The 8,581-nt window shown below is 54.9% G+C and overlaps 1 pseudogene; it reads right to left on the bottom strand.

Moving 5' to 3' along the window:
- Positions 1–122: 122 nt before the first annotated feature.
- Positions 123–6,672, bottom strand: LOC129356183 (WD repeat-containing protein 36-like; annotated as a pseudogene).
- Positions 6,673–8,581: the final 1,909 nt, after the last annotated feature.

Here is an 8,581-nt window from a genome sequence, read left to right as displayed (position 1 = left end):
TGATGATGGTGGTGAAGATGATGGTCTGGATCTCCTGTCTTCGTTTCACGGTATCGTTTTTACCTCTGCACTCTGACCTCTGCAGATGACTTTCATCAGCCCAGATCAATCAATCACAGAGCAACAGAACCAGGAAACACTTTATTTTATGTGTGTCACAGCAGTGCACTCTTTGTGTACGACAGCAGACACAGTGATTGGTTGAACGATGCTTGAAGCTCCGCCCACCCAGACTCCAGTCTGGAGGAGAGGCGGAGCAACGTCTCCATGGCAACAGCATCCTGCGACAACGTGCGCAGATGGAGCTGAAAACAAACAAACCTGCAGGTAAACAGGAAGCTGGGGCTCTTTCACAATAAAAGACCAAAGCTGTGCTCTGACGAGCTCACCTTCAAGAAGAGAGCCAGGTAAGCGTGAGCCAGGTCGAAGTCCCGCCCACCGGCCAGCATGCTGTCAATCATCTGGATGAAGGCGAGCAGGAGGCTGTTGGCTCCGCCCCTTCTGACGTCAGACAGGTGAGTTCCACAGAAACGCCTGCAGGCCCACAATCCTTCAGGAGCCTCAGAGGCTGATCGACTAGGAGCGTTAAAGACGGACACAGGAAGTTCACCACAGATTATCAAAATAAAAGCACTGAGTCTAAATTAAAGAATTTATATCAATCAATCTATCAAATTTTATTTGTATTGCACATTTCCGCAACAAGGCATTTCAAAGCGCTTTACATCAAAAACACAAAGTCATGCAACACAGCATGACGACTCGCCTCAGTCCGGTTCTTCACTTAGGATTCTAAAGTTTTACTCGTATTCAATATTCAATTTTAGTTCCTAAAATCTCAACTTTCATTCAAATAGAACTTTAAAGTGAAGTTAGTTAGAATGGTGCTTTTATTTTGAAGGGTACAGATGGACTCACACGATCCGGAGTCCAGGGCCGACTCCAGAGCTGCGAACTCTGACCTCTGAGCCAGTGAACCCCATGGCAGCACCTTGGACTGACAGGAAACACGGCCATATTTAGACACTCTGGGTCAGGTGACAGAAACAGGCTGGGGAGGGGCTGGCCTCTGATGGCTGCTGACCTGTGAGTCCTCCTTGTTGTCGAGGGCAACGCGAACTGAGGCGTCAGACCAGGAAGTGTTGGCAGGAAGAAGGGGCAGTGGGCGGAGCAGCAGGGGGCGCCAGCGGTCTGTTCCTCCTCTGCAAGCAACAGCAACAGGTGAGGGAGGGGTCAGCTGATCTCTCCTACAACCGCAGCCACCCAGCTCACCTTGATGGCGTCCAGGTGCAGCAGACTTTTCCACCGAGACTCGGGCATTAGCGACAGCGTCACAAGCTCCGCCCCCAGCTGCTCAGCCGACTGGAACGCGTCTTCAGACTCCTCTGAGGTCACTTCCTGTTCCATCAGGGCGGCAGCGGCACTGGGCAGCGTCTCCTCCTCTGGTTGGTAGTCAGCTGGGAGGGGGCGGAGCCCCACCGGCCCACACAGGCTCCTATTGGTCCTGGAGAAGAAGAGCTGGACTGTGATTGGCTGAAACAAGACCCGACCAGAAATCAGAAACCTGCCGCTCTCTGATTGGTCCACACCAGAGGTAAACGCCCAGACTGTCCACATGTGCTGTTGCCAGGAAGTCTCCGGTCGGCGACATGGAAACGCCAACCGGCGCCATAGCAACCAGGAAGCAGTCGACCAGACTGAGGAGAGAGACGATGGATTAACGAGAGGGCGGGGCTTCCTGCTTCTCCTCCATGATGTCACAGCTCACCTGCCAGAGGGGAGGTCCCAGGTCCTGATGGTGCGGTCCATCGCCGTGGTAACCAGCCAGCGGCCGTCTGGGCTGAAGGTCTTAGGAGGAAACCAAGATGGAGGACAAGAGAAGACAGCGAGTCAGACTGGGTCAGAGCCGACCAGAGCCAATCAGTGCCAACCAGAGCCGACCAGAGCCAATCAGTGACCAGCAGCTGCCCACCATGTCAGTGATGTTGCCATGGTGACCAGCGAATTTCCTGACGATCCGTCTGGTTTCGATGTCCGCCACCACCAGCGTGAAGTTGTCCAGCGCCATGGCGACCATCCCACTGGGGACACAGTGGGCGAGTCAGTGAGCGGCGCAGACTGAGCATGCTCAGTTCCTCACTGAGCAGTTCTTGGTTCCCGTCTCGGTTCCCGGCTCAGTTCCTGACTCACCTGTCTCTGTGAAGCCTCAGGCTCGCCGGTGCGGCGCTCAGCTTCAGAACCGCTTCCTGTTTTCTCGTCTTAAATCGCCAGAACTTCAGCAGCCAATCAGAGCCGCAGCTGACGGTCAGCTGGTTGAGAGTATCCGTGGCGACGCCTCGCACCACGCCGCTGTGCGCTGCGGGACAGAGGGCGGAGGTCAAAGGGACGGACGTTCGGTCGACCGATCGGACCAGAGCCAATCAGGGCTCACCTTTCTCCTCGTCGCCATAGCAACCACGGTGCAGACCAGACTGCAGGTTGTAGACGTCCAACGTCCACAGGACGAGCCAATCACAGCGAAGTTCCCACAGGAAGTGATGTCAACAGCCTGGAAAGACAGGAAGTCATTGAATCAATCCAGAGGGGCGGGGCTCAGACGCAACGCAGCGGTATCCGTGTCACGCCGTTACCGTGGCAACAGCATTCCTCCCCGGAGCAGGCGGCTTCAGGTGGTGAGCTCCCATGGTGCACCTGTGGTAGTTCCACGTGGAGGCGGCGAGGCGGCCGCGGTGGAGCGCCACGACGCCGTCCCAGTCTGACTGGCGAGCCACAGCTGGAGGACAAGGTAACCACGGTAACTAACCGCCTTGTTTAGAAAAAACAGGGCGGAGCCAAAAGTCATGGCTGCGTTGATGAAGGGGGCGGGGTTATCGTGTTTCCATTCATCCACATCGGCGACATTTTGTTTTTGTGAAGTAGATTTTTAAAGAGAAAATGTTTCATTTGCATCATGCAGTGTTACGTAACACCCTGACCCCTGACCCCAACCCTGACCCCAACCCTGACCCCAACCCCTGACCCCAACCCCTGACCCCAACCCCTGACCCCAACCCCTGACCCTATCGCATTATAGTCGACATGTTTTTCATGCAGCTGCATACAAATAAACAAGATGTTTCTGTTGAAGTTCCCAGACGGTTATTTGGGAACTTGCTGTTTTTCCCTGCATGGAGACAGAGTGTTTAGTTTTCACATCCTGTAGACATGATAGTTATGAGCGTATGAGGTTTGAACTGCTCCATCTGTTTTCCTTTGATTGGTCCTTGAAGATTGAGTCTCTGCTTCTGTTAGCAGAGAGGAGAATAAAGCAACTATGCAACTCTAAGTTCATTAGAGCAGATTTTGATTCTTGCTCTCCATATTAAAGATTGCTTTTGTTCCCTGACTTTGTGTAGATCTCAGTTGTGCACTTCACATTTTTCAGACTTTTTATTAAAACAACAAACTTGTGAAAAATCTGGCGACTATTTCTGTGCTTCTGCATCCCGACAGTGAGCCGCCATTACCACTATTAAAATGTCAGTAGCCACCACTAGCCATCATTAGCTACCACTAGCTGCCACTAGCTACCACTAGCACCATTAGCTACCACTAGCCACCATTAGCAGCCACTAGCCACCATTAGCTACCACTAGCTGCCACTAGCTACCACTAGCCATCATTAGCTACCACTAGCTGCCACTAGCTACCACTAGCTACCATTAGCTACCACTAGCCACCATTAGCAGCCACTAGCCACCATTAGCTACCACTAGCTGCCACTAGCTACCACTAGCCATCATTAGCTACCACTAGCTGCCACTAGCTACCACTACCCACCATTAGCTACCACTAGCCACCATTAGCAGCCACTAGCCACCATCGGCCATCAGGTAAAACCCACCTGAAGCTAGCGTTGTGATAGCAGGAAGTCGCAGCTCCTCAAAAGTCAACCCTTTTTTCTTCTTCTTCTTCTTTTCTTCTTGCTGATGGATCCTGAAACAGAAAAGCATTTTGCTGTAGAACCAGCGGAGTGGATCCAGGGCAACAAAGAGACCCAGAAGGAGCTCCTGGCGTCGGACTGACCGTGACCCATGTTCTTGTTGAAACGCTCATGGACGGTGGAGAAGGACTGCAGGGAGCCGTCCTGACCTGCAGGGGGCAGCAAAGGCTCTGGTGAGACCGGGAACCCGACGAGGAACCATCTGGTTCTCTTACCTGCGCTGAGGATGTTCTTCCCATCGTTGCCATGGTGATGGATGGTGGTGGGCGGAGCGCTGTGGCCCTGTCGGCACCTGAGGAGTCTGGCCCGCCCCCCTCCTGGTCAAATATCCAGACCTGATGAAGACAAAGGTTAAAGGTCACAGGATCCAAAACAGAGCGACCGGTCGTTTCAACTCGCTGACCTTAATAGCGTTGTCGGCGCCGTTGGTGACCAGCAGCGGCTCTCCATGAAGGAACGTCGCCGCGGCAACAGCTGTTCGGTGGGCGTGTCTCTGCTGGGCGATCAGCTGCTGACGCGCCAAGTCCCACAATGCAATGTGTCCCTGTGGACTGCCGGACGCCATGACGGGAGGCCCATCTGGGAGAGAGCAGATCATATGGACCCGATAACGCTAACAGACCCGCTAGCAGGTGCTAATGGACCTGCTAACAGACCGTTAGCAGGTCTTAATGGACGTGCTAACAGACCCGCTAGCAGGTGCTAACGGACGTGCTAACAGACCCGCTAGCAGGAGCTAATGGACCTGCTAACAGACCCGTGAGCAGGTGTTAATGGACGTGCTAACAGACCCGCTAGCAGGAGCTAATGGACCTGCTAACAGACCCGTTAGCAGGTGCTAATGGACGTGCTAACAGACCCGCTAGCAGGTGCTAATGGACGTGCTAACAGACCCGTTAGCAGGTGCTAATGGACGTGCTAACAGACCCGCTAGCAGGTGCTAATGGACGTGCTAACAGACCTGCTAGCAGGTGCTAATGGACGTGCTAACAGATCCTCTAATGTTAAAAGAACCCGCTAATAGACACTGACTTTTTCTGCTAATGGAGGCTAACGGGTCAGCTAACAGATGCTTGCGTTATCTGCTAGCGTTAGCAGGTCTGTATGTGTCTGTACGCTAACAGACCCGCTAACGCACCAGCTACTGGACCCACTCAGGTGAGACTACCTGTCCTGAAAGCCAGCGTGCTGATTGGTCCCCAGTCCTGCATGAAGCTCATCAGCGTCTCATCCAGACGGATGTTGTGGATGATGATGCGTCCGGTTGCCGTGCCGATGCCCACCACGTCCACCGCTGGACTCTGGGGAGGAAGCAGAGGGTCGGTCACCTCTCGAGAAAACTTTATTAGTCACCACTCAACGTTACAAACATGACCAGCTTTGTGCTTCAGATTACATTCAGCAGAACCAAAACCAAGCCCCGCCCCCCCAGACACCCGACCAATCAGGACCAAGCAGCCGACTTCTGACCTGCTGCAGGACGGTGACCACCGCCGACCAGCCAGGAAAACGTGAACAGCAGTTTACTGAGGAGGAAAAGGAGGCCGGTGAGCATCGCCATGGCAACACAGTCTGTGGTAGCAGAGCGGAGGGCGGCCCCACCTGGTCCTGAAGTTCCACAGCTGCAGCGCCCCCTGGCGGCTGCCCAGCAGCACCTGTTCAGGTACGTGGCTCGGGTGCATCATGGCCGACACGTCGAAGGCCCCGGGGTCAAAGTTCAGCCGCAGGTAGATGTCTGGAAGCCACAAAGCAGACCAAGATGGAAGATGATGGAAGCCAGCTCAGGTGAAGACTGAAGCCCCGCCCCCTCTGCTCACTCCTCCCTGAAACGTCCACACGATGACATCACCACCGCTGTCGGCAGAGACCAGATGGTCACCCAGCGGCAGCAGCAGCTGCACTTCCTGTTTGTGTCCATGGTAACGCATCACCACCTGGATGGAGATTCAAAAAGAACTTTATAGAGAGGCAGAAACGAACACAGCACCCGGCGGCCAACAGGAAGTTCTCCTGCCTCTTTATTCCTGGCGAAGGCACAGACAGTCGTTTCCGCTTGCAGCAAACACCAACATCGATCCGCCGCCAGGCACGTGATGTCATCGGGCAGGCTGTTACCTAGGTGACCACAGTGTTACACCACGACCAATCAGAGGGAATCGATCTGCCGCATCATCAGCGTAAAGTTCCAATACTCACTGACAGAAACGATCCCCAGGCGGCTCACCTGCAGGAAACCAGCACAGGTGCGCTGTGACATCATCACTACATCCAACCAGCATCCAATCATCCACAAGTCAGCCAGCTGTCCATCCATCGGTCATCATCCAACCATTCAACCCCATGCATCCTCCCACTCTGACGTCACCCTCTCCTCTCTGATCGGTTGCTGATCACCGTCAGATTAAACTCCAATAATCAGCATCGATCACTTTCATCTTACGTTAAACGTGTGGAAGCTTTTGCCCACTGACGTCACCACGTAGAATTCCCGGTGCTTCTGGTGGTACCGGAGCGCGTGCGGCACGTGGTTGAGTAGAGACCCAGAACCCGGAACCGGAGAACAGGGCGCTTCCGGTGCGCGGCATGTTCAAAGACCCGCTAATAAACAATAAACAAACAAACAGAACCGAGAAGAACCGAGAGCGGAGCGCGAGCCCAGATCACACATGGAGGAGCGCCGAGGAACTTTGTCCGACCGGAAACACAGCAGGACAGAACATTGGTTCCGCCCCGAGGGGGAAAGGTTTCGGAGAGACACGTTTCCGTCACAGTGATGTATAAAATCAGGTAATTATATAATAATGAGAGGCAGCGTTACTGCTATGAATAACTAGCTAACAGTTGTTAGCCTCAAAGCTGGTGTTACGGGGCTCCATCTTGTCTCTACCAAAATAAAAGTCACTCCAGTGAATATAATTGAGTAAATGCAGGTAGTTATGACCCACCTCTGGCCTGCTGGAGGACAAACCGACCACTTTCTCCTACTACTCCAGTTTTTATCTGCTCTTATTAACTGTATGTTGTTATTTTCTCTCTAGAGAAGCAGGAGGTCAGACCTCTCCCAGCCACCAGGGGCAGCAGCAGATCATATGAGCAGGGCTCTGTGTACAACAGTTCATGAAGAAAGGCAATTATTCAAAAAACAAAAACAAACATGCAATGCAAAACAAAAGAAATTAGTAAATCAAAACAAAAGAAAGCAAACATGTCCACTAACCGTCCACCACCCTGTCCACCGGTCCGTTTCACCACCCTGTCCACCGGTCCGTTCACCACCCCGTCCACCACTCTGTCCACCAACCCGTCCACCACTCTGTCCACCGTCTGTTCACCACCCGTCCACCACTCTGTCCACAACCCTGTCCACCACCCTGTCCACCAACCCGTCCACCACCCTGTCCACCGTCTTCTCACCACCCCGTCCACCACTCTGTCCACCACCCTGTCCACCAACCCGTCCACCACCCTGTCCACCAACCCGTCCACCACTCTGTCCACCGGTCTGTTCACCACCCCGTCCACCACTCTGTCCACAACCCTGTCACCACCCTGTCCACCAACCCGTCCACCACCCTGTCCACCAACCCGTCCACCACTCTGTCCACCAAACCCGTCCACCACCCTGTCCACCAACCCGTCCACCACTCTGTCCACCAACCCGTCCACCATCCTGTCCACCACCCTGTCCGCCAACCCGTCCACCATCCTGTCCACCATCCCGTCCACCACCCTGTCCGCCAACCGTTCACCACCCTGTCCACGGTCCGTTCACCACCCCGTCAACCACTCTGTCCACCAACCCGTCCACCACTCTGTCCACCGGTCTGTTCACCACCCCGTCCACCACTCTGTCCACCACCCTGTCCACCACCCGTCCACCACCCTGTCCACCAACCCGTCCACCACTCTGTCCACCGTCTGTTCACCACCCCGTCCACCACTCTGTCCACAACCCTGTCCACCACCCTGTCCAACCCGTCACCACCCTGTCCACCAAACCCGTCCACCACTCTGTCCACCAACCCGTCCACCACTCTGTCCCACCACCCTGTCCACCAACCCGTCCACCACTCTGTCCACCACCCACACCACTCTGTCACACCCCGTCCAACGTCCACCACTGTCCACCACTCTGTCCACCACCCTGTCCACCAACCTGTCCACCACTCTGTCCACCAACCGTCCACCATCCCGTCCACCACCCTGTCCACCATCCTGTCCACCACTCTGTCCACCACCCTGTCCGCCAACCCGTCCACCATCCTGTCCATCACCCTCCACCATCCTGTCCGCCATCCCACCACCCTGTCCACCATCCTGTCCACCACTCTGTCCACCACCCTGTCCGCCAACCCGTCCACCATCCTGTCCATCACCCTGTCCACCATCCTGTCCACCACCCTGTCCACCAACCCGTCCACCACTGTCCACCAACCCGTCCACCATTCTGTCCACCAACCCGTCCACCACCCTGTCCACCAACCTGTCCACAACCCGTCCACCACTCTGTCCACCAACCCGTCCACCACTGTCCACCAACCCGTCCACCACTCTGTCCACCAACCCTGTCCACCAACCCGTCCACCACCCTGTCCACCA

Source organism: Poeciliopsis prolifica, unplaced genomic scaffold (assembly GCF_027474105.1).
Source record: "Poeciliopsis prolifica strain line A6 unplaced genomic scaffold, Auburn_PproV2 SCAFFOLD160, whole genome shotgun sequence".
NCBI classification, from domain to species: domain Eukaryota; kingdom Metazoa; phylum Chordata; class Actinopteri; order Cyprinodontiformes; family Poeciliidae; genus Poeciliopsis; species Poeciliopsis prolifica.
The sequence above is the reverse complement of the archived record's forward strand: the minus strand, read 5'-3'. Positions and strand labels throughout refer to the sequence as shown.